A 24,129-nucleotide genomic window follows, 5' to 3' on the forward strand; every position below is an offset into this window, starting at 1 on the left:
TCTTCATCAAAATATTTTAATTTCTTATTTAAAATAGAGCAGGATGCTGTATTTTGTATGTTCTGATTATTCAGAAATATGTGCACAGGATGAGAGGTATCCCATCTCTGCAGGATAACTTTGACTTGAAGGCCAAAGTAACAGAGCTGGCAAGTTGAGGGAACACTCATTAATGGTTCTGCTCTCTTGACTAAACCTGTAAATCGTTGCACTAATGGAATGAGGTCATTGGATACTCTCTCGTGTCTGTTGGATTCACCTATGCAGATATTCATGCTTAATGTGTGAACTTCAGTGGGTAGGGTTGAGGATCTGGGTGATCTTGCAGTTAGGGCTGGCCATAGAGACCTACCATTGCCTCTTTGGACACAAGAGGTAACTTCACATTATTAACACATGAAATGGGCCCTAGTGTGCTGACCATTTGTTATGCCAAGGTCCTTAAAACCTCAGTATCTGAGCTTAGAACCTAACACTAGTATATTTTAACTATTAATTTATTTACCCAGACAGATACAATCTGCATTTTTTAAAAAAAACCTACGGTCTCAAAATTAATTTTAATATAGCCCAAAGTAAAATGTGTGCTCAATCTCTTATATTAAAGAAATAAGAGTGAGGGATAAAAGCGTTTCACATATCTACATATACTCACAAAGGATACATAACAATATATGGTGATAGAACATATCCCCCCTGAAATCCTCATCTTGTTCTCATTCCTTCAGTTACTTGAAGGGATGCTAAAATACCTTTGTAATTTTATTCACAAAGCATCCATTTTTGTCAAAACAAGAGCAAAAAAGTTTTTGGGTTTTTTTAGCAAAACAATTTATCCCTGACGGGAGCTGCAACTGGAATTTGCTGTTCTCACAGTACATTTACAACCTCCTGTGATAAGTATGTGTGTGCTAACATTCTTTTGGAAACTGATCGAAGTCAAATTAAAGTATTTCTCTTATTACAGTTAAAGCTTGTTTTCAGACTTGTTTTCATTTGATCTGAATTGTAATCTGAACACAGATAAACAGTGTTTACAAATTCTAACAAGAGCAAATAAAGCAGCATTATAATGTATGTTTCAATGTGGCTTCAAAACCCCTTCTTCTTTTCCTTTTTTAAGCTTTCAAATCATCTAATAGGGTAAGATTAAGTCAAAAGCAAGATACATATCTTTACTCATTAATATAGTAATTAAAGTATGCCAAAACTCTGTCAAACTTTGTAAAAGTTATGTTTTTTCTAAAGTATTTGAAACTGGATTTACACTGTTAAATTAATTCAGCTGCTAACAACTACATCTCTTGTAATTTATGGAATGTACCATGAAGCAAAAAGAAAGTTGTTTTGATGTGTGTACAGTCTAGCTGGGAACCTACATTCCCCTTAACAACTGTTAAAATGATCACACGTCATTTCCCTTCTATGTTTGGTCATATTCTACATAGACTTGGCCTCACCAGCTTTCTATTATACATTCACTTTTATGTGATATATTTCTCTTTCCCTGTCTGTGCAAATCATACAAACCTCTTGCAAATACAGCAAAGGCAACAACAGCCTGAGTTTCTTTATCAGCAAAACCTTACATATATTCCAACACCAGATATTTATGTTTTAGCCAGTACAATAATGTGCTAACAAATGAAAGGTTAGGAAAGGCTGTTGATTATAGATGTAGCAAATAAAAAAAGCGAAGATGTAGAAAAGCAAACAATTTGAGGGACAAAATCCATTTATATAACCTAAATATCATTGGAGCAGGAAAATGCATGAATTTTGTAACGAATGCTTCCAGCAATTATATTTGAAATTGGTTGTTGTAATAAAGTTGTGAGACTGGATCAAGATATAGTGTTCACAGTTCATGCACAAAATGCAGTTCTGCAATGAAGTTATTGAAAAACATCTAATTATACTAAAGGCTCTCTGTAAATTCTGTCTTAAAAAGCCAACCCACATTTTGCAGAAAGAAAGAAACTATACATATTTCAAGATTTATGTCTGTTTCAGGAGGATTTTTTCATCATGACTTCTGCAGTTCAGTTCTGTGTCACCCCCCCCCCCTTCACTGCATGTACAAATACTGAAAGTGAACATTCTTAGCAACAAAACCTTTCCCCAAAACCAAAGTGCTTAAAGATCCTACCTTCGTCAGTGTCTTCTAGCAGTCCCATATGCTCAAGAGCTTTCACAAATGCCACAATTATCACCAGAACAACAATCATTTCAAGTCCCTCCAAGTTCATCTTGAAAAAGAAATTATTTGTGTGACAGCATCTTTTCGGAGGAGAGCATCCTGACTAAGGAGTTAGACCTTTTTAATTAAGCTCTCCCAGACCATGATATGCTACTCAACCAGATACAATACAATGCAAAAGAAGTTCAGCATATTGCCACCATAAAACATTACTATTGACAGCAAGATGAAGAGAGGAACGCAAGGAAGTCATATCTTACCATGTCTGCATCACTTGCCTGCACGGATACAGATGTTTCTCAGTCTCTAAGGCAACAGAATATACAGGAGCTACTTTGTTTAGCGTTCCCTACAGTAGCTGTTTCAGCCAAAGTTTACAAAATATTGGCTTAGCTGAATCTGATGGCATTTCCCAACATTAAATTGAAAACAAAGCTTCACTTCTGCATTCTTTGATTTCAGTCTAAACTAAGTGTCTTTAAAGCAACTGTATAAAGTTATTCATTTGTGTGTGTGTGATATGCAAACACACACATGCATGCATGCAGATGTACACACACACACACACACACACACACACACTGCATTTCTGCTACTTTACAACGTAAGTGGCTGCAGGATTAAGTAAGAGATTATGGAAGGGGATGCTTAATTTCCCCTTTGCTGTTCTGAAGATACTTGTAAAACATTAACCCTGGAAATCAATGACTAGTATAATATTTGAGTTGTGCAAGTGACACAAGTGCTGCATGATGGAGACTGGGTGGGCACATAGTAAGATAAAAGCTTTTGGAACTACCTCTTATGTTGTACCCATTTCATAATGGGCAAGGGAGGAGTAGCTTTGGTGGCTCGCCCCATTTCAGGGGCTTGGTCTGGCTGATTGGTGACTTGGGAGGATCTGTTTGTTTTATTTGGAACAAAATGCTACAGTTGAGACATAAAACATTTTCAAGGGCAGCTTTCAATTACAAATGAAAGAAATGTTCACCTTCACTATGGCATTTGACAAATTGTTCACATATGATACAGTCTACGACAAGCCTCCCACACCATGAAAAGTTTTGATGTGGAAAAGGGGATGAATAAAGTAAACTGAAGAAAGTGGAGGAAATGGAGCAAAACAAACAAGAAGCTAGTTAGAATCTTAAAATTGTAGAGTTGGAAGGCACCCTAAGGGTCATCTAGTCCAACCCCCTGCAATTCAGGAATCTCAACTAGATGGCCATCCAACCTCTGCTTAAAAATTTGCTTCTAACATTTGATTTTGTGAGACTTCATTTTTTCCCATATCTGTGTAGCTCTTTATTAAAATAATTTATTTTTTTATCCCAGTTTTTAATTCCTCTCCATTTAGTTTCATCTGTGAATGTCATAAGTTTACTGCATTCTGCCAACCCAGGTATACTGAACATACTGGGCAGCAACAGGCATGGCACAGATCCTTTCAGGACACCTGGATACCTCCACTAAACTGCCTGTCACCTGTTTTGGTTTCTCCTGTAATGGGATTACATGAATCTAGGTTTTTGCTTCTTACATGGGGTGAGAAACTTTTTTCAGCCTGAGGGCAACCTTCTGAAGGCTCCAGGGGTGCATAGGGGCGGAGTCAAAAGTGGGTGGAGCCATTAATGCAAATTTTTATGTGTACTTTAATTTTTATGAACTGCCTTGTGTCCCAGTTCTGTCGAGAAGCCAGGATATAAATAAATAAATTTAACAATAATAAATAAATAAATGTTACCTATCTACAAGCACACACTCACACCAGTCTCCATCCTTCATCCAGGAAAGCAAGAGGCATTATCTGTGCTATTAGCAAGAGGCATTATCTGTGCTAAAGGATGTAGTCCAGTGAGGCAAGCACACACAAGGAGGGTTATTAGCAGGGCCAGCAGGTGGTGTGGCAGGGATGTGGCCTGGGGAAACTCCCAAGGGCCAGACAGACAAGTTTGGAGGGCCACATTTGGCCCCCAGGCTTGAGGTCCCCTACCTGTAATATAAACTGCAAGTGTTGGCTTGTCATACATTTGCTCTAAAAAGCTTTTTATAAATGAATGAATGAATGCCTGAACTAGCTCTTAGTGGCTGCTCCATGTGCGTCAACATTCACTGTACCATCACGTCCCTATTCATGGCAAGCCATTGAAAAGAGATGGGCTATGGAAAAATCGATAGACGGAAAAACAAAGCAAAAAAACCCTCTCATCTGCATTTAGCTAAGTATTGTATTGTCCTCCTGTGATGATTGGAATTGGAATCGTTATGTTGAGGCTTTAATTGAAAACCAACAGACTCTCAGTTTGCAGCTGTCACGGATGTTTAATGTCAATAACAACTCCCAGGATGCCACCATTACCATTATCACAGGCCAAGGGCTTTCAAGGGAGCCTGAGAGTTTAGGGAAGATCTTCTTGTGGATGTAAATAAGGGATGAATTATGATAAGGGACGCTCAAGGTTCCCGCCACTGAAGGCAATCCATATTTTGCCATTGACAGAAGGGAGTGCCATAACCAAGGCCAAGGCCCTCAGTGGCTGCTCTTCATCTGATTTAGCTTGCGAGGTATGCATGCCGGGAGGGAGACATCAGCTCTTTGGCCATTCACTTTTTAATGGACTGTTCATACAGTTACCCTGGTATACTAAATCATGAGTTATATTTTGAAAGCACTGCTGTGCTCATCAAAGAAGCTGCTATCATCCTTCTGCATCAGGTAACCTTCCCTATTAATGTTCACACTCATCATTTAAGCACTAAGTTCCAGCTGAGCCCCCCAGAGCCTCTCTAAGACTGATATGTAATTATACCTTTCAATAGGGAAGGACCATATATCAGTGGCAGAGCACAAGATTTGCATGCAGAGAACATTATTCAGGGAGGCACCAATGGGAAGATGCTTCAGGTCTTTGTATAAGACACATCTCTTTCCCAGGGCATTCTCCGACCACTCACTCTGGTGGTATTTTTCCTTTATATATGATATGATTTTTAATGTGTCTCTTTATGTTGTGAATCAGTTCAGTGGAATGGAATTATTTCCACAGAAAGACATAAACAGACTAAAAACCCTTGCATCTCCAGTAAATAGACCTTATGCAGGAAGGCTGGAGTGGGTGGGGACTGAGGTTCCCTGGAAAGGTATTCTGTCTCTTTAGACAGAAGAGGGCTAGATGGAATCAGTCTGAGACTCAGTGTATGGCAACTATATATATTGTGTCTGCATGGGATTCTATACCATACTTTGAAAAGTGACTAGCAGAACTGTATAGCCAGTTTGCCATATTGCTTTGCAGGTAAGGGTGGCCAAAACCCACAAGGGGGCCAGAGCTTGGTGGGAGAGCAAAAGTATCTAGGCTGAATCTGGTATCTCCAGGTAGCGCTATTGCCAAAGGGCTGCTGCCGTTCAGTATAGATGGAGGGATCTGCCTTTCTCAGTTATCTTAGTTTCTCATTTTTCCAATCTTAAATCCCATTATCTGTAGCAATATGTGGCGTGTGTGTGTTTTTAAATACTCATGAAAATTCAACATTTTAGTGTGAATTTCTCCTTATCAACACATTTTTGTGTGCTGTTTTGGCTAACATACATATTTTTGCAAGGAATTTCCCCTAATTCATGCATTAGGGGAGAACTGAATTGCAAAACGTAGCTATGTGTGAATTCTGAAGGCTAGCTGTGTTTTGGTTTGTGTATTGTTTCGGGAAGTGTAAATCTGGTAGGTTCCCTTTTAAATACAAACTGAACTGAATTTCTTCCCCATCCCTTTTGGTTAGTGCTGACAGTATTATGCTAGATGGATTAATCACCCAGCTTAGTATGAGGCAGCCTCCTATGTTCCTCATTTTATGAATTTGGAAATTTCAGTAGAATTTCCAGAAGCCTATCCAATTCTCCTCAAGCCAGAGTGTTCCACAACACTTGGAAGCCTCCTTAGACCTTTGCGGGAGAACTCTAAACATAGCATGCACAGAAATAGAAAAGCTTCTTCAAAGACCTCAGTCTGCTTGGTCCAGAATAGGTCCTGTGGTGTACCCCCATTATACTCTTGCATTGCTTTGTCTCTTATATCACATCCACACCATGCATTTAACTGTCATTGCTTCCTGCAAAGAATCTCAGAAATAGCTTGTAACAGAGCTACAATCCTAGCACCTTTAACAAACTACAGTTCCCAATACTATTTGTGAGACGCCACAGCTGTTAAAGTGATACAAAGTGTTTTAAATGTACAGTGTGGATGTGACCTTAGTGTACCATATTTGTTCCAATTTGTTTCTGAGCCATTTATTTATTTATTTATTTGGGGGACAGGGGACGGGACACAAGCAGAAACATAAGCAAAAGAATAAATAGGAATGTGTATTCTTTTGGTGATGCATACTCTTAAATGAAGTGTTCCAGCCTGCTTCTTTGCATGTTCACTGGAAGACTTGAGGAGTTCTGACCTTCCAAATTATATCCTATTTCTTCCTTGAGAGTTCCACTCATCCCCTACCTACACGACTCCTCCCAAAAGATGTGCTCCCTATCTTATTACAATATCCACACTTCATTCTGCATTAACTGCATTTTGTCTTCTCCTCATTTGTGCATATTAAAAAGCAAGCAAATAAATAGAACATGACATTGTTGAAGTTACTTAGGAAAAAATGTGCCAATTTCAGAGTTTCAACATTTCCTCTAATGCCATTCATATTTACTGAGATGCTAATAAGTATTACATTCAAGGGCAATTTCTCTGGTGCACAAAATCGACACCCAATGATTATCTCCTGCTTATGCCTTACAGTGGCACATTCTGATGCACTGAGAATGTAATGCAAATGCAAATTAAGCCTTAGAAAACATGAATTGCTGCCTTTTCCAATTGTTATGCAGTGCCAAACGAAGGTTCAGAAGAATAATGGCTAAGAGTCCAGGACCATTATTAGTTTTCTATGCTTTATAATAAATAGGAGGAAACAGCATTACATTTCACTGTAGATTTCAAATCCCCATTTATTTATTATTACACATCAATGGAGATCAGATCAGCAGTGACTGATGTTCTTTTTCAAAGTTTTCTAACTCAAGAACAAAGGAGTAAATAAACAGGCTGTGTACAAATATGGGATGTAACTGTGCAGCAGCACCTGTCACATTAAAGGGAGCTTATTTTTATCTTCACTTCTGTTTATGTAACTCAAGCAGTTTATTATTACGAGGGAAAATACCAGTACTTTCATATTATGGAACTTGAGAAACACTGGGTTGAATCTTCAAATTACATTTTGAAAGCATTTGCTCATATTCTGTATCTAGGAATCTAAAATGCCTCTGGGATTTTATTTATTGTTCATGACGGACCACTGAATTCCATTCAAATCAGTGGGTTTTTAGTAGTTGCCTTTGGAAAGCTATGGACTGCAGTCTTAAATACTTTCTGAAGCAAACTAACAAACTAAAATATTCTGGTTTTTGTTTTAATTTTTAAGGTTTTGTTTCCACCCTTACCTTTCCACCTTTACTTTTTAAAGAAGGGCTTCTGGTTGAGTCTCAAAAATGTTTGGTATCACATAATCACAATAGGTAACCTGTGAGACTGGTCAATAAATCTATATAGTTTTTTTAAAAACACTAAAAGGGGACAATGGGGGGGGGGCTTGGGGGCACAAAAACAATTAACACCACAGTGGGATGCCTATGGCAGTAGTCAGTTAAAAAAAAAGCAAAATGAATTTTAAATTGTTGGAGGGCAGCAAAATAATTTTAAACATTTTTTAAATAGAAAAATGGGAAGGGGTGGATTTGAGAAACAAATTTATATTCTGTAGGGTGACGGCCATGAGAAGAATTTCCCCAGATGATCTAAGTCACTGGTCCTAAGACCCACTAGTGGATTGCTGCCTGACCCAAGGTTACAACAGGAGCACTACCACCATTGGTTCCTAAATGCATGCTTGGGTTAAAAGTGCGACCTGGATCTGAAAAGGTAGAATTTACCTGATTTAAGTGATCGTACAGGTCTACACAATAGCAAGTGGTATTTCAGTTGCAGCCCAATAAATTTTGGGGGTCACAGATGCCTCATCTCTGCATTAAGTATATATCACTGCAATCCTATATATGTCTACTTAGAAGGTAGTTACATTGACTTCAGCATGACTTTGCTCTCAGATAAGTGTGTAGAGGATTGCATTTACTTCTATTTCAAAGTTTGGAGCATTTTGTTTTTAAAGTGTGTCAACAATTCTCTAGTAGCTAGCAGCAAGTCTTATGATCCTTCAGAGTTATCAGAAATTCGGGAGGTTTGTTTATAACGGAAAGCTCAGCCATGGTAGAAAGCAGGTATTAACTTCATTTCTGTTCTCATCTAATGATGCAGTGTGGAGCTCTCTAGCTTGAAAGAGGCACCTCTCAAAAGAAAATGTGACCAAGTATATGGAGAGTCATGTTCCTTTTAACCAAGCTCAAAAAAAGGCATAGTGCTGAACAAATAAATGAAGATGCAGCAGGGCTGACAAGCCAAAGATGACAGGAGGTTAATAGTCTGTCTGGTGGGCCTAAAAGCTCATTTTTCTAGTAGCAGTCTACACCGAACCTAACCAAAGGCATACCTTTTCAAGGTTATGAAGTGGGAATTTTCTTTTTTGGGTGTGTGTGTAGAGGGATGTTGCTTCGGAAAACTAAAGCAAGCAGCAAATCCAAGCCCCAGATGTCATATGTATGCCCCTCTCTGTCAAACCATGTGACAATCCAAGCTCATAACCTGCTGAACTAAACCACCAACACTGCACAGACAACTCAAACTATTAAAGGACAGAAGTCAGCTGAGCTGCTGTCTGACTTGGTACCTGCAGTCACAACATAATCATGCCTGGAAGGTTGAGAGAAATGATTGACAAAAAGAAATTAAAAAGTTGTGCATATTTATAAGATCAGTGAATAGGAAGATGTGATAGCCATCTACCCACTTCTGAAGTGGGGATGATCGCGATAGTAAAGGAAACATGGAGTGTAGCTTAGAGTTATGGGATTAAACCACAGCCAAAAGAGCCACCCGGGCCACTCCTTTGGCTTGCCAAAAGCAAGCTCCTTCAAAGTCATTGCCTGTCACTTGAGGAAAGCTTCTTCAACATTCGCATAAGGCTGTGCATGCTGAGCCAATCTCTATCCAGCAATTTAGGAACAAGTATCCAAAAGCCTTGAAGTTGCTCAAAAACAATACACGGCTTGTATAAGCTGTTAACTGATGAACCAAAGTTAGTTCACAACTGCAGAAAATTTTGCAGGTTTTCAATATACACTATATTGATGCTTCTATAATTCTTGAAACTTAAAAGCTAAATGTGGTGCATGCTTGCCAAATGAAATCCATTTTAAATGTTTTCAAAAGAAACTGAACTTTTTTTTAAAAAAAAGCACCCTGTTCTTGACTGAGATCAACCTGTTAGAAATCTTGCTTTTTCCTCAATGATAAAAGTAGGTAGTACATATTTTGACAGAACTTTCAAAGTATTATTCTGTATTAATACTTAGTATTAATCTTAGCACAGTAGTTCCTAACTGATGGTTGAGGAACACTGCCATGTGAAAGACAAGGAAATGGTAACCAATCCTTCAGTAAGGATAATGGATGCAAATACTATGAGGAACAAAGCAAAGAACCGAGAAATATACCTCTTATGCTGAGATCAGATGAACGCAAGATCCAGACACTGGTTTCCCCCTTCTCCAAATAGGCGCAGGGGACTTGCTGGGACATTTTGTTCCATAGAGGCAAAGGAAGACATCTTTGTTTGAGACTGTTGGGACACTACATCATGCACTCCCTCTCGAGGTTTTAACCTGGCATTTTGAGCTACATGCATATTAGCTCCCTCCATGCCCCCCACCATTCCAGCATGACTGGAATGGAAAGGAACCTGGATCGCTCTCAGAAATGGTGGCAAGGTAGAGGGTCCTTGGCACTCCCTGCAGAACCAGAACCCTTGTTACAGGTTCCCCTTGCCCTATCAGAAGACCTCTTTTTTTTTAATAGAAAAAATGGCCAGATGCCAGATGAACAATTCAGCAGCATAAAGTCCCCTCTCTCAAGAAGCAACCAGTTGGTGATCCTAGCAGCTTAACTGGCATGCATAAATGTACATTTCTTCTCAACATTGTCTGTCTCACACAAGCAGCACTGTAACTGAAATATAGATGAGATGAGTGAGATCGCAACCCAATTTCCCAATGCCACTGATAAATATCTGCTGTTATGTGAGGTTTTTAGCCATTATGTTGGCACAGAAGCGATATGTACACAAAAACAACTTGTCACTCCACACTAAATATTTTTCCCCTTCCCATGTCACTGATAATTCCATCCAATTTTCAGGATGAAAAGATGAATGCATCAGCCACAGTTCTGAAATGAATTCATAACCCTGTATTAAGATAAACAGAACTGGCATTATTTAAAGCTCAAAATGCTTCCTTGACAGCTGTATTAGATATCAGAGAATTTTATCTAGTGCTAGAATGACCCTTCGTACTGTTGCTTTCTACCAAAATGGAATAAAAATTGCTATTTGCAGGCTTAGTACAGGATTTTTTTTAAATGGCATTTTATTGAACAACAAATGCAGATTGTTGTGAAGTGAGATGGAATATTTCACACACACCTTAAGACTCTCCTTCTGACTGGCCCAGCCAGCTCTACAATCATTCAGTAGGAGGGGAGAGGGTTGCTTGTCACCAATCTTCCTTCCCCTAATTCCGGGCTTCCACTGGCTCTGAGACTACCTTCCCAGAATCCTTCCTTCAAAGCACCTCTCATCTCTTATAGGTGGCTCTTCAAACTGCACCCATTTCTTAGTCCCCCAACTTCATTTCCTGCAAATTTAACTCTTGTTCACAAACAGATCATGGTCTTGACTCCTAACTGGGTGAGTATTTTGGACCATAGTGTGGGAGCCATGAAGCCATGGCGGAGGCTTGTAGTGCCGCGTGTTGCCTCGCTGACCTCGGTGAAGCGGCATGTCCGTGCTTTGCAGTGTATTAAGTGTATTGACCTTATATGGAGTTATGTTCCCGCTCTGTAGTAATACCATATATGGTGATGAGTGTTGTATAGCCCTGATCGGCCGATGTGACGTGGGACATTGGCAGATGGCCACGTAGGCTGTTAGAGAAAGATAAGGATAATAAAAAGGGACGGGAGAGGGGGAACGGCAAGTGAGCTGCTCTCCACCCTGAAGATACTTGCTGTCTCTGTGTTTTTTCTATGTTGCGCACCACCCGTTGACGGCTGGTTTCCGTCACCATAGCACTCCTTTCTCAACATACACATCCTTTTCTATCCCCCATCCATGTGAGTAAGAGGTATGATCAGAATTCATGGGGTCTGAGCTGGCAGTGACTGACAAGGAACAAGGCCTTGGTATGGTAGAGGCAGGTTGATGAAGATGCTGACTCAGTTTGGCAACAGCTGTAAAAAAGGGGGGGTGAATTCCATGCTAGAGATAATTAGGAATTAGTCCGAAAATAAAACTCCAATATCACAATTACAACATAAAAATCTATGGTGCAGCCACACTTTGAAGACTGGGTGTAGTTTTGGACACCTCACCTCAAAAAAGATGTAGACACAGAAAGGGTTTCGAAAAATCCAGCCAAAATGATAAAGGGGATGGAGGAACCCCCCTATAAGGAATATTTGGGGCTTTTTAGCTTAGAGAAAAGGTGAGGGATTTGGGGGGGCATGATAGAGGTCTATAAAAGTATGTATGGTGTGGAGAAAGCAAACAGAGAAAAGTCTTTCTTCTTCTACCATAACACTACGACTCAGGGACATTCAATGAAACTGAATGTTGGAAGGTTCAGGACAGACAGAAGAAAGTTGTTCTCCAATAAGAAGCCAGTATGGTCACCAACTTGGATGGCTTTAAAAGAGGGTTAGACAAAGTTATGGAAGATAAGGCTATTAAAAGCTGCCAACCTTGATAACTGTTTGTTCTCCCTCCACCATTAGAGGCAGTATGCCTTTGGATACCAGTAGCTAGGAATTCCAGCTGGGCAGAGTGCTGTTGCACTCAGGTTTCCCGTTTGATTGGCCACTGTAAGAACAGAGTGCTGGATGAGATGGGCCTTTAGCTCGATCTAGCAGGCTCTTCTTATGTTCTAGATCCAGCCAGTAGCTGAAACCTGCCTTATTTCCAAAAAGATCTCAGTTACTCTCTAGAGTTACCATGCTCTAAAAAAATTCCACAGATCCCGTGAATGGTCTGGGAAGATATGATGCATCAGTTTCTTGAATGTGAAACTGCAGAGAGGCCCATGTAAAGGAAGCATAAATACAATAAATCATTTTCATAACATAAAGAAGATCCCAGAAAGCCTTTTGCCAGGGTAATGCCTTGCAACTAGCTGTAGACAATCCTTATTTTTCATTCTTATCTGGGTATCTAGAAAGCTTACAAACATTTCAATAAATGTGCATAAACCAGAGATGTTATTTTAACAAAGAGGTTTAAAATATTATAAAGGAATCACCCAAATAGTTAGCACAGCTAATTGGAGATGATTACATTTAACATGACTGGTGACAAACTGCACAATTCCAGCATGAAATGTCTATTGTTTCTTCTGATGCTCAGCTGTATGCCCTTTCCCTTCTCCTCTTTAATTACTCAGAGGTACAGCACATTCACCCAGCTATCTCTCCGAGTTAGACACTGCTACATGGCAAGTTTTGCTTCAGTGCTGCCTATTCCCTCCAGTATATGTCAGACACATTATTCTTCATCTTGGGTGACAATAAACTCTATCGAACACTCTCCAGGGAAAGGCAGATTTTCTGCCTTTGTATGGAGATGACTTCACAATCAGGAGTCAGTGATCATGATGTTCTACACTTCAAGATGAAGATGTTGTTCATATAAAAAGTCTGAATGACCACTGAACCTCTCTTATGCTATTTTTAAAAAAGTTTGAGGAAGAAAAATATGAAGGGAAGCATTTGTGACCTGGATGAGTATTCAAGCTAAGGATCACTTTAAGCTTCAAGCGTGAAAACAAATTTGACTGGTCCAGGGGTCCTTTACTTTTTACCTTTACCTACATTGTTTATGGGCTGTGTGTTACTGATCCAAAACCTCACCTCCACCCCAAATCCCACCTTGTTATCATCAGATGGACTATTTTAGTGCCCAACCAACTATGCATGTAAGGATTTAACTGATAAATCTGCAGATTATTAGTAAGTCAAGATATAAGTGGAGCACCCAGCTGATTTAACAGGGACAGTAGCAGAACCAAGAGCCAAATCCTATGTAGCAGAAGGATCTCAGAAGATGTGCACATCATTTGCTCCTAGCAGCATTGAGGAGAAAGAAGGGATACGCTGAATGGAATAAAAGTTAAGAGACGTTCAGGATCTGGATGCTTGTGGCTGTTTTATAAGATCTTAGAAAAAGAAGAGTGTTAAAGAGATCATACTGAGAGAAGGAGGATGGGGCTGAGACTAGGAGCTGTTATGCCAAAGGCTTAGAAATCATACTGAATTCCTAATAAAGACTCTAAGGCTACTGGCCATAAGCCCAAAGAAACTAAGCCAGGTTCTTCATTGATGCATTCCCCCAAGCCCAGTTCACCCGAAAAATCAACTTTCTCCTACTCTGCTGCATCTTCCCAAAGAAGAGAGACCACAGAACAGAAGAAAAGCAGGCCAGGAGGTTGGCTATTTACAGCCACACTGCTCAGGGGTGTCTGGGTGTGTGTGTGGAGGGGGCAGCAGATCTTAGGAGGGACAGACTAGATGGAAATATTTAAAGTCTCCGTCTACCTATAGCCTTTGTCAGAGTGAATTTTGCACCTGGAGCTTTCCACTGTCCTGCAGCCACTGGCCTGCTTTGCTGGTGGTTCAGCAGACCTGAGGGGAAATAAATGCCAGTAAGTAGCATAGTTCAACTTGGAGCTCGAGTTTTTCAAGCAGAGCTCTTTAGAATTCTTCAGCCTTAGGAAAACCTGAGATCTACATTGTGCTTTCATAACATCTTCCTTGCCCCAGGAATAACATGCGGGGCTCATAAATTGATGCCTGAGACTAATGATTGCAGTGCTAAAGAAAGGGAACTACTTGCAAAGACACCAATGTGTCATCTTTTATTGCCAATATAAAGTTATATGAATTCTTATTTTATTTTATTTGTTGTAGCTGAGGCTTTTTATCTGACACCAGAGAAGCCTTGTTGGGAGAAGCAGAAAAATAAAATATGGATGTGGTTTAAAACTTGCAAGCTTGGTTTTTTTCTCCCCTTATTGGGTACTTGAATAAAAATAGCTCAGTTAAAAGTAAAGCAGATGCTTTCCAGATGAAATGTTACTACAGTGGTACCTCTGGTTATGTACTTAATTCGTTCCGAAGGTCTGTTCTTAACCTGAAACTGTTCTTAACCTGAGGTACCACTTCAGTTAATGGGGTTCTCGCTGCCACCGCACGATTTCTGTTCTCATCCTGAAGCAATGTTCTTAACCTGAGGTACTATTTCTGGGTTAGCGGAGCCTGTAACCTGAAGCGTATGTAACCTGAAGCGTATGTAACCCGAGGTATGACTGTATTGTTTCTATAAACCTGAGGGTGGCCTGACCTTTTTGCTAAACCAATAGATGTTTTGGATATGGGTTTCCAGAAAGTTACTAGAAGCTGGTGAGCCAAATATTGATATAGAATTCTATTCCTACTGATCCCATGGTCTCAAATAGGTTTAGGATAGATAGGTTTCCCATGGTTGTGCCCACAATGAACTATCTAAGAAGAGTCTGCTGGATCAGACCAATGACCTATCTAGTGTTCTTTCTGGGGCCAACCAGATGCCTGTGGAAAAACCAGCAAGCAGAACCAAGAACGGGAGCACTCTCTCCTCCTATGGTTTCCAGCAGTTGGTATTCAGCAGCAGTAATAATATGGAAGGAGGGAGAGAGGGCCACAGCTCAGTGGTAGAGCACCTGCTCTGCATGCAAAAGGTCCCACATTCAATCCCTGGTATATCCAAGGCAGGGTGGGGGGGGGGATCTCTGCCTGAAATTCCTGGACAGCTGCTGCCAGTCAGTGTTAAGAACACTGAGCTAGATGGAACCAATGGTCTGACTAAGCACAAGGCAGCTTCCTATGCTTCATGCTGAATTATCAGTAAGAAAGGAGAAGGAATTAATCAGAAACAACCAGATGTCAAGGATAATGGCAGCTGAGCATCAAACAAAATGCAACTCGAGGATCTGAGGTGGGGATGGGAATAATATCTGCACTGATAGATCATAAAAATGCAAACAGGAAGAGAACTAAACAAGAGAGACTAGAAACAATGCATTTCCACTGTTTGCCACAAAGATTTTGAATGCAAAGCTTTTATTTATTTATTTTCATCCATCCATCCATTCATTCAATAAATATACCGCCCTTCATCCAAAGATCACAGGATGGCTTACAGTATAAAAAGCTACACTGTAGACTGCACAATACAGCAATGCTGTTTTCTATAACATTTTAATTAGTTTCTTGGATAAGTTGGATGTACTGTAGATTCCTTCCCCCCCTCGCCCACTGGTACTACCATCACATCCTGAGTACAAAATAATTCCAGCTAAAACCTTATATTCATTTTTCATATGGTCTAGTGCTCATCTGAAGACTGCAAAAACAAAAACAAGCCATGCTTCGCCTGTCTATCCCCTTAATATTCTTCTGTGGGCCCCTTCTCCAGTTTTCAGAGAATGACTGGAAGTGGGGAGGCAGAAAAAGGTCCTCCTTTCCTTCCGCTCTGCAGACAAGCTCTAGATTTTCTCTACACCCCTTTTCCAGCAAATCTGGGCCACATCCACAGCATACAGATCTGCAGCAGCAGATCTGGGCCACATCCACAGCAGACATTTAAAGCACTATTATGCCACTTTAAGCAGTCAAGGCTTCCCATCCCAGCATACTTAACAAACTACAGCTCCCAGAACTCTTTGATCCTGGGCGCAGTAATTTAAGTGTGGTGAGAGCTAATAAGAGTCTTATAACTCTTCTAATAATTATTCTCTCACAGAGTGACAATTTCCTCAAGAATTTCCTCTTCTCAGGGAATTGAAGCTGTGTGAGGGGGTTCCTAACAATTCTCAGCACCCATAAAAAATTACTGTTCCCAGAAGCCATGCCTGCTTAAAGTGGAATCATGGCTCTTTAAAATATATTGTGTTGATGTGGTCTTGCTTTGGGGTTTGATTTTCTTTTGGGATTTTCCCAGGATTGGGAAATTGAGCGATTGAGATTGTTCAAAAAGGGGAGGAGGTTCGGATGAGTTCTAGTTGAGGGTAATGTCATATGAACGATGCCCAGAAATCTTGGATTCAGCTTCAGACTCACAGTCAAGCCCAGTATGGACCAGCTTTCTGTTCTACACATACCAAGTGCCATACCCGAGAAAGCCCTTTAAAATGAGTTCCACTGACGTGGTAAGTTTTCATTTTTCCTAGATAAGTGCCATTTAACCACAAATGGTTCCCTATTTTTGAGCTAGCGCAGTCCCCAGATAAGGACGATTCCACAAAAATGGATCACATCACAATATTCTTCTTGCCCTTTGTGGGCTCCCCTGAGGAACAACTCTATGGACAAATACTGGAAGCAGCAGCAAAATGCAAAACCACATTTTTCTATAAAGGTGGAAGCAGAAGGATGTGGGGATTCTTGAGGACAAGGCATCAGATGAAAGATATTGATGGTGTGACTGAGCATTCAGCCAAAATGGAAAGTTTGAATATCTCTCTCATACACACACCCCCAATCATTTTTTTTGGTGATTTTTCAGGGGGAATAGAAATTGAACAAATGTGTTCATCTATTGATGCAAGGCAGGCACCCAAGAGAAGAGAGAGCAAGTCTATATTGTCATGATAAAAGGGATATATTCCTCCTCACTCCAGCCAGAGGAAGGGGAATGAAAGTTGTTTGTGCTCACTGGCATCAGCACAGAGCCAATCAAGTTTTGAAACATCACACTGTCACCAAGGTCAACGATATTGTTACGCTGACTTTGAAGAGGGGAGATATGAGACTGTTTAGTGAACCAGGCAAACACTCTGTTTTGCGCTGCTGTCTATCAGACCACCTGCCGACAGAAGACAAACAGACAGGGGTGTCAGTCCAGTTGTCTTTGCAATGGAGAAATGTTCCATCCCCAGTGCTGGACCAAGACATTTTGCTGGCTGAAGGAGATACCAAACAGACTTCTCTCTGCCCACATGGTGCCACCCTATGGCAAATACTTTAAGAAGCCTTTCTGCATGATTCAGAAACCAAATTCTTGTCTTCATCAATCACTTCCCATTGTGCTACCTGAAGCAAGTCACTTGGCTCATGATGGGGTCACATTGGGAAGAGAACCTTTTATAAATGCATCCAAGGAGGGAGGGAAAACACAGCGCCTCTGAACAACCACAAATAAACATGAAAGAAACCCTTTTTTCGTCCTGAAAAAGTTCACTTGCAAAATCTGGCACAGTTTGAGGACTACCATAGTAAGGGCAACAAGTCTAATTAAAACTATCATAATGCAAGTCAATGACAGACTTTCCTCCTTCCTTATCATATTTGCAAGGATATGCATTTTTTTAAAAAATAATGATACAGTAATTAATAATGATAATAATCATGCACTTACCAGTCTTGAGCAGAGTAGGGCTGTCTTCCTGGAGGCAGATGAGCAATAGTAGGAGCAGAAGTGGCTTCCTTCTGTCTGGGTCTAACCAGTGTTCACACACTAGAGAATGCTTTTCTTCAAAACTTCCAACTATCTATTATTATTATTATTATTATTCAGTGGTAAGGATTGATCTGTTTTACCTGTGAGGCTTATCACATGACTGTGCTGATCCAAGAGCATACTGAATGAAACAGGGAGATGGTGGCAGATGAACTATGCCTATACAGGAGACTGGGCACATTTAAGTCAAGTCAAGTGTGTTTATTTTGAGCACTGTGGAGTTCAAACCAGCAGCACCCATTAGGCAAGGACCTCTGTCTCTATCAGGACTTTTGGCTGGAAGAGAGAACTGCATACAGTTGAAGCTACACGCACACAACAGCACAGAATCCTTATGGCTCAGGAAATCGGGTGACACCACAGGGCTCATCACACCCCATTGTCCCATATAAAGTTCCCAAAGACCTTTAGTCTGGATTCACTTGTCTGCCATTGAGCATTGGTGGCAATGAACTTGTAAAGAGTCTCAAAGTATCTATTGTGGAAGTCAAGGAATAACAAGTGTTTTTAAAATCTGAAACTTCTTTACTTTGGACTTTTGCTGCTTTTTTGGTAACCATCAAGTCTAAATGGACTCCCAGGGACTTAAGTGTAGTGACATTTACAGAGGGTTGCAATTTAGAAATCTACAGTGAGGCTATGTTGGATAGCTGAAATGGTGGGATTCCTATGGCGTGTGGCTTTTTTCATCCCATTGTGCTGAATGCTAAGAACCCTGGGATAGTTAGACTTAGGATGTTTCTCAGAGATACAGCTATTAGAAATTGTCCTCATATCTTTAAACAGGAGAATGGGCCTGGCTTGCCTGCATTATTATTATATTTGTGGGGTACATTTTTTCATTAATCTGCATGTGACCACACCAAACCAGGGATTTCACACAGTATACACTGAAAAAGGACGTGCAAAGTAGTCATATTCAATTTGCAATACACAAGATAAATTTCTACAACTGGAAATCTCAGGATGCAATACTTTGTGTGCATAATGGGCATTAGGACCCACTGAAATCAGTGGGGTTTGATCCCAAATACGCATGCATAGGATTGTGCTGCCATTGTTTTAAAAAGCACATCAAACCTGGAATAAAGAAAATCTCCCTTGTGCAATTTGCAAGCAACCCATTCAATATGACCTTGATGTATAAAAGCAATCCACACCCAGATGCAGGGGAGAACAAGCCAGACCAAACCATGTCAAGACCATCTCCCCTTTAGGGAGAAATGTTCCCTTAAACTGGACAAAAGTGCTAACTGATTTCTGGATACAAAAGAGAACTGTACAGAAATGTTTTGTGGTTAAGTAGAAACAAGGAACAGTCACATTTTGAGAGCGGGGGAACCAGAGGAGATGCTTCCTGTAGGAACCCTGGGCAGTTCCTGCTGCCCCCTGCAGAAGAGATCCAGTTTTCTATACAGTGTTAAATGTGAATTCTTTCCACCATCCCTGACCACGCTAGAGAGAAAGGAGCAAAAAGGAGACGAACCCTGAAACAAAAGAAGTTTAAAATCCATGGTGGTAGAAAGGTATGACAGCTGGCTCAATGAACTGATTTCGATGTCAAGATGAATGACAAGCTGCTCATTGCTAGCAGGCGTTCAGAGCAGCGAGGGTCATGTAGGAAGCAAGGCATGCCTATTCCACAGCAGTCATATATAATGGTTGACAGGAGCAACAATGTTCTTGGCCTGATGGTTAGTGGAAGGCAACCACTTCTTTAACCGGTTCACAAAGTAAGCTTTTCAGCGTATGACCTGTTAACTTGCCACTCACTAAAGCAAAGGGCCATAAGGAACTCTTAGAAAGAACTGATCTTAGAGGGATGGGTCTTATGGGAAAGCCGGAAGCAGAGCCACCAGCATTATATAGACATATAATGTATAGATGTGCAGTACAGCTGCACACTAGAAAAGTAACTTGGAATTAGGGTCTCTGTGCCATATGGCATGTGATCCCGACTTTCCAGATAAACTCCTAAAGAATATGGAAAACAAGCACTATTCAAATGAATAATAGAAAAGCCGCCACTGAACTCAGCGGGGCTTAGATTGTGTTGATACAGTCTTTGCTGTGAATTTGATGATAGCATCATCGGCATTTCAGTGCTTACGGAGCCTGGGGCAGTGCAAACTTTGAAGATGACAGTCTAACCTTGTTAACAGGCTGCGACAGCTTGAAGAAGGCTTACTTTGGTTCCTTATATCCCCAAACTGCACATTTCACCAAATAGACCAATCCTGACTTACCTGCAAAAAGAAAAAAGAGAAAAAGAGAACACCAAGTTGTTTGATTGGATTATTGCTCACATGCTTCAGCAGAAATGTGTGTTGGCAAGGACTAAAAAATAAATAATGATTCTTGAGAAAAACAAAATCACAGCAGCGTGAGCTAAGACAATTTCAATGTGTCTGATGATTTATTTATTTAGAGGGTTCCCCCCTCCCTCCCTCTCCATTTGAATAACTGCAATAGCCTTTTCATCCTGGTAATTTCATTTTAAAAGGATGTGCTGTTAAATGGTAATCTATAATGCGTGTCTACTTTGCCACTCCAGATTTTCTCTCTGCCAATATGCTCTGGTGGTCTGTTTTGAAACAGTCCATTTAATTTCTTTCTCTACTGAGTCAATGTGGTTTGAAAATGTTCATTGAAAAATGACTCTGTAGGGATAAACATCTCTAACAGCGTGTGGCTGTCCCCTTTGTTCAATTTTAATTTCTTTTTTGGAGGGGCAGACAAGACAATCTGTCTGCCACCATGAAGCTGATATCCTTAAACAGGAAATGAATTCTTGATCATGCTCCACAAACATAACAAGAGGAGTAAGTTTGGCTTTAATATTACATCTCTATAAAATCAATCTCAAAAGTGTTGACATTCGACTATAAAAGTGGAGTGGAGGGACAGAGAGAGAGGGAGAGAATATTAAAGAGATGCATCTCTTGTGCTCTAACCAAATTGAAGTATATTCATTACAAGCAATTTAATAAAACAAGCACTGGGTGTTATCACAGCATGTATGAACCCAAAAATCATGGTCCTCCATGTTTCCATGTTGCCACTTGTAACTAAACACACTGGACGAGACAATGCAGAGTGTCTGTTTTGCCTGCAAAAGGTGCCAGCTTGAATCCCAAATGATATCTCCAGGTAGGGCTGGGAGAGACTACAAGCAACTCCCCATTTACGTGGACGTTATGTTCCAAGGCACTGCACTTATCAGTGAAATCACGTATATATGAAACACCACTAGAAAAGCTGAGCCCCACCCCATCCCACCCCTTTCTGTGACGTTTCTGTGATGGCACAGTCACACACATTTGAATACGTGCAAATGGGGGAGTGGGTTGCCTTAACGGCCAAAATCCTGGAGAGACACTGTCAGTCACTGTTGCCAGTATTGAGCTAGATGGACCAATAGCCTGACTCCATATAAGGCAGCATCCTACTGTCCCAACAGATTGCATTTTCAAAATCATTCTGGGGAATCAACTACCAGTATGTACAGCAGAAAAGGGAAAAGGGGGACAACTTACCGTATTTTTCGCCCTATAAGACGCACTTTTTCCCCTCCAAAAATGAAGGGGAAATCTGGGTGCGTCCTATGGGGCGAATGCAGGCTTCGCGGACCTCTCCGCCAGCAGCGGGAGCGCTCCCGCTGCTGGCGGAGGGGTGCCTGCATGCTGGAGCCTGCGCGCGCTGAGCTCAGCGCGTCCAGGCTTCGCGGACCTCTCCGCCAGGAGCGGGAGCGCTCCCGCTGCTGGCGGAGGGGTGCCTGCATGCTGGAGCCTGCGCACGCTGAGCTCAGCGCGTCCAGGCTTCGCGGACCTCTCCGCCAGGAGCGGGAGCGCTCCCGCTGCTGGCGGAGGGGTGCCTGCATGCTGGAGCCTGCGCGCGCTGAGCTCAGCGCGTCCAGGCTTCGCGGACCTCTCCGCCAGCAGCGGGAGCGCTCCCGCTGCTGGCGGAGGGGTGCCTGCATGCTGGAGCCTGCGCGCGCTGAGCTCAGCGCGTCCAGGCTTCGCGGACCTCTCCGCCAGCAGCGGGAGCGCTCCCGCTGCTGGCGGAGGGGTGCCTGCATGCTGAAGCCTGCGCGCGCTGAGCTCAGCGCGTCCAGGCTTCGCGGACCTCTCCGCCAGCAGCGGGAGCACTCCCGCTGCTGGCGGAGGGGTGCCTGCATGCTGAAGCCTGCGAGCGCTGAGCTCAGCGCGTCCAGGCTTCGCGGACCTCTCCGCCAGCAGCGGGAGCGCTCCCGCTGCTGGCGGAGGGGTGCCTGCATGCTGGAGCCTGCGCGCGCTGAGCTCAGCGCGTCCAGGCTTCGCGGACCTCTCCGCCAGCAGCGGGAGCGCTCCCGCTGCTGGCGGAGGGGTGCCTGCATGCTGAAGCCTGCGCGCGCTGAGCTCAGCGCGTCCAGGCTTCGCGGACCTCTCCGCCAGCAGCGGGAGCGCTCCCGCTGCTGGCGGAGGGGTGCCTGCATGCTGAAGCCTGCGCGCGCTGAGCTCAGCGCGTCCAGGCTTCGCGGACCTCTCCGCTAGCAGCGGGAGCCAGCACTGGGCTCCCACGGCTTGCAGAGAGCTGCCTGTTTGGGGGCTGGGGTCGGGGGAAGCTCGGGCTTCCCCAACCCCGCGCCTGGGGGGGAAATAATTTTTTTCCTTTATTTCCCCCCCAAAAAACTAGGTGCGCCTTATGGGACGGTGCGTCCTATAGGGCGAAAAATACGGTAAATTAGAAAAGTGCAGCTTTTTAAAGAAAGCGGCAATCATTTCAGATATGGGTAAATGAAAGATGATCAACCCTTATTTGCAAATATTGCAACCAAATTTTAAGCAACAATGCAGACTCAACACTGATCATTAGCGAAAACTCAGATTACCCTTTTTAAAAAAGCCTGGTGACAAACAGACAGATTTTACGAGGACTATCCACCAACTGGCAATCCTAGTGCTCCAAGGATATCACTGAGAAAGCAACGCCTCTGGCAATGGTAAGTGTGGGACAGAATAATGATCCACCACTGCTTCTCTTTAGAGGCTTGTGGTTTGTTTATTCTGCTTTAGAACAACTGAGAATCACAGCTGAAGAAAAGAGGAGAAGATGCTAGACATTATTACTTGTTTTGATTGCTATCTGTTGGCACTAAGTGCCAAATTTCCTTTGGTCACTTTGAAAAGCTCAGTCACAGCTAGGAGTTAAGCATTCACACACTCACACAACCATTGAGCTGCCCCAAATATACACCATCTGAACACACCTTTTCTATGAAACCTTTGGCAATTCCTAGTATAAGTAGGTTTGACTGAAAGGTGTCAGAGCACATTTTCCACATATACAGAAAAAGCAAGATACAGTTGTTATGTATTGGATCAATTTTTAAAATAGTAAATGAAACTGATATCTATAACAGGAAAATCTTAGACCTGGGTGGTTCTAGCTGTCCATTTAAGAATGTGCATCACATTCCTCCAGAGGTTCATCTCCTGCAATGGATGATCTTCCTCCTTCCTTAGGGGTGCATGCTCGCCCTATGTTGCTGTTCCAGGACAGTCCATTCTGCCCTAGCAAGAAATTCCTCATCCAACAGTTCATAGTGTGGATAGGTGGGCCTCGAGTTGCTATACCTTCTCTTCCAGCAAGGCAACCAGCTTGCAATTGCTGCAGATATAGTTTTGCACATTCTCAGGCAGGAAGATAATCATGGCACAAGTGTTGCAGGTACCCTTGTCATCCAAGTCTCTTGGTCCTATGAACATTGTGAGACAGCATGTCGGGCCTCCCCTTCAAACTCCCCCACTAAATGCCATCACAAACACTCCTGTTTACAAGTCCTGATCATGACCTCACAGAAGCTGCAGTCAGCTAAGTATGACTGCTGCTGGCTGCTAATTTCTCCCTCAACTCACTTCCTCGCTTAGCCTAGCTGCCTCTCAGCAGCAGCCCCTCCGCTTAACATCCATGCATAGAACCTCAGTGGTCATATAGGTGACCATGTGTTGGTGCCAACTGCCGCACATGACTTCCAGAGTGAGACAAGTGGCACAGTCCCACTCACCTTTATTCAATTAAACCCTTATAAAACACAAAATGTTTAGAGGGATGCCCTCGCCTCACCACCACCTAAGTTTCCATGGATAACTGACTCTTACTCTCTTCTCTCTTCTCTC

The 24,129-nt window shown here is 42.1% G+C and overlaps 1 protein-coding gene across 10 annotated transcripts in view; it reads right to left on the reverse strand.

Moving 5' to 3' along the window:
* The window catches only part of KCNIP1 (potassium voltage-gated channel interacting protein 1), a 536,992-nt gene that overhangs the window by 137,376 nt on the left and 375,487 nt on the right, over positions 1-24,129 (reverse strand). Inside the window, exon 1 of one of the 10 annotated variants that reach the window (XM_083430994.1) lies at positions 20,123-20,217. The exons of the other annotated variants lie outside the window; for them this stretch is intronic. The gene's annotated coding sequence lies outside the window, so the exon portion shown is untranslated. Of the gene's footprint in view, positions 1-20,122; positions 20,218-24,129 lie in introns of those variants that run through there. 10 annotated transcript variants of the gene reach the window in all.

The sequence above is a fragment of the Podarcis tiliguerta genome (assembly GCF_965153285.1).
Source record: "Podarcis tiliguerta genome assembly, chromosome: 2".
NCBI classification, from domain to species: domain Eukaryota; kingdom Metazoa; phylum Chordata; class Lepidosauria; order Squamata; family Lacertidae; genus Podarcis; species Podarcis tiliguerta.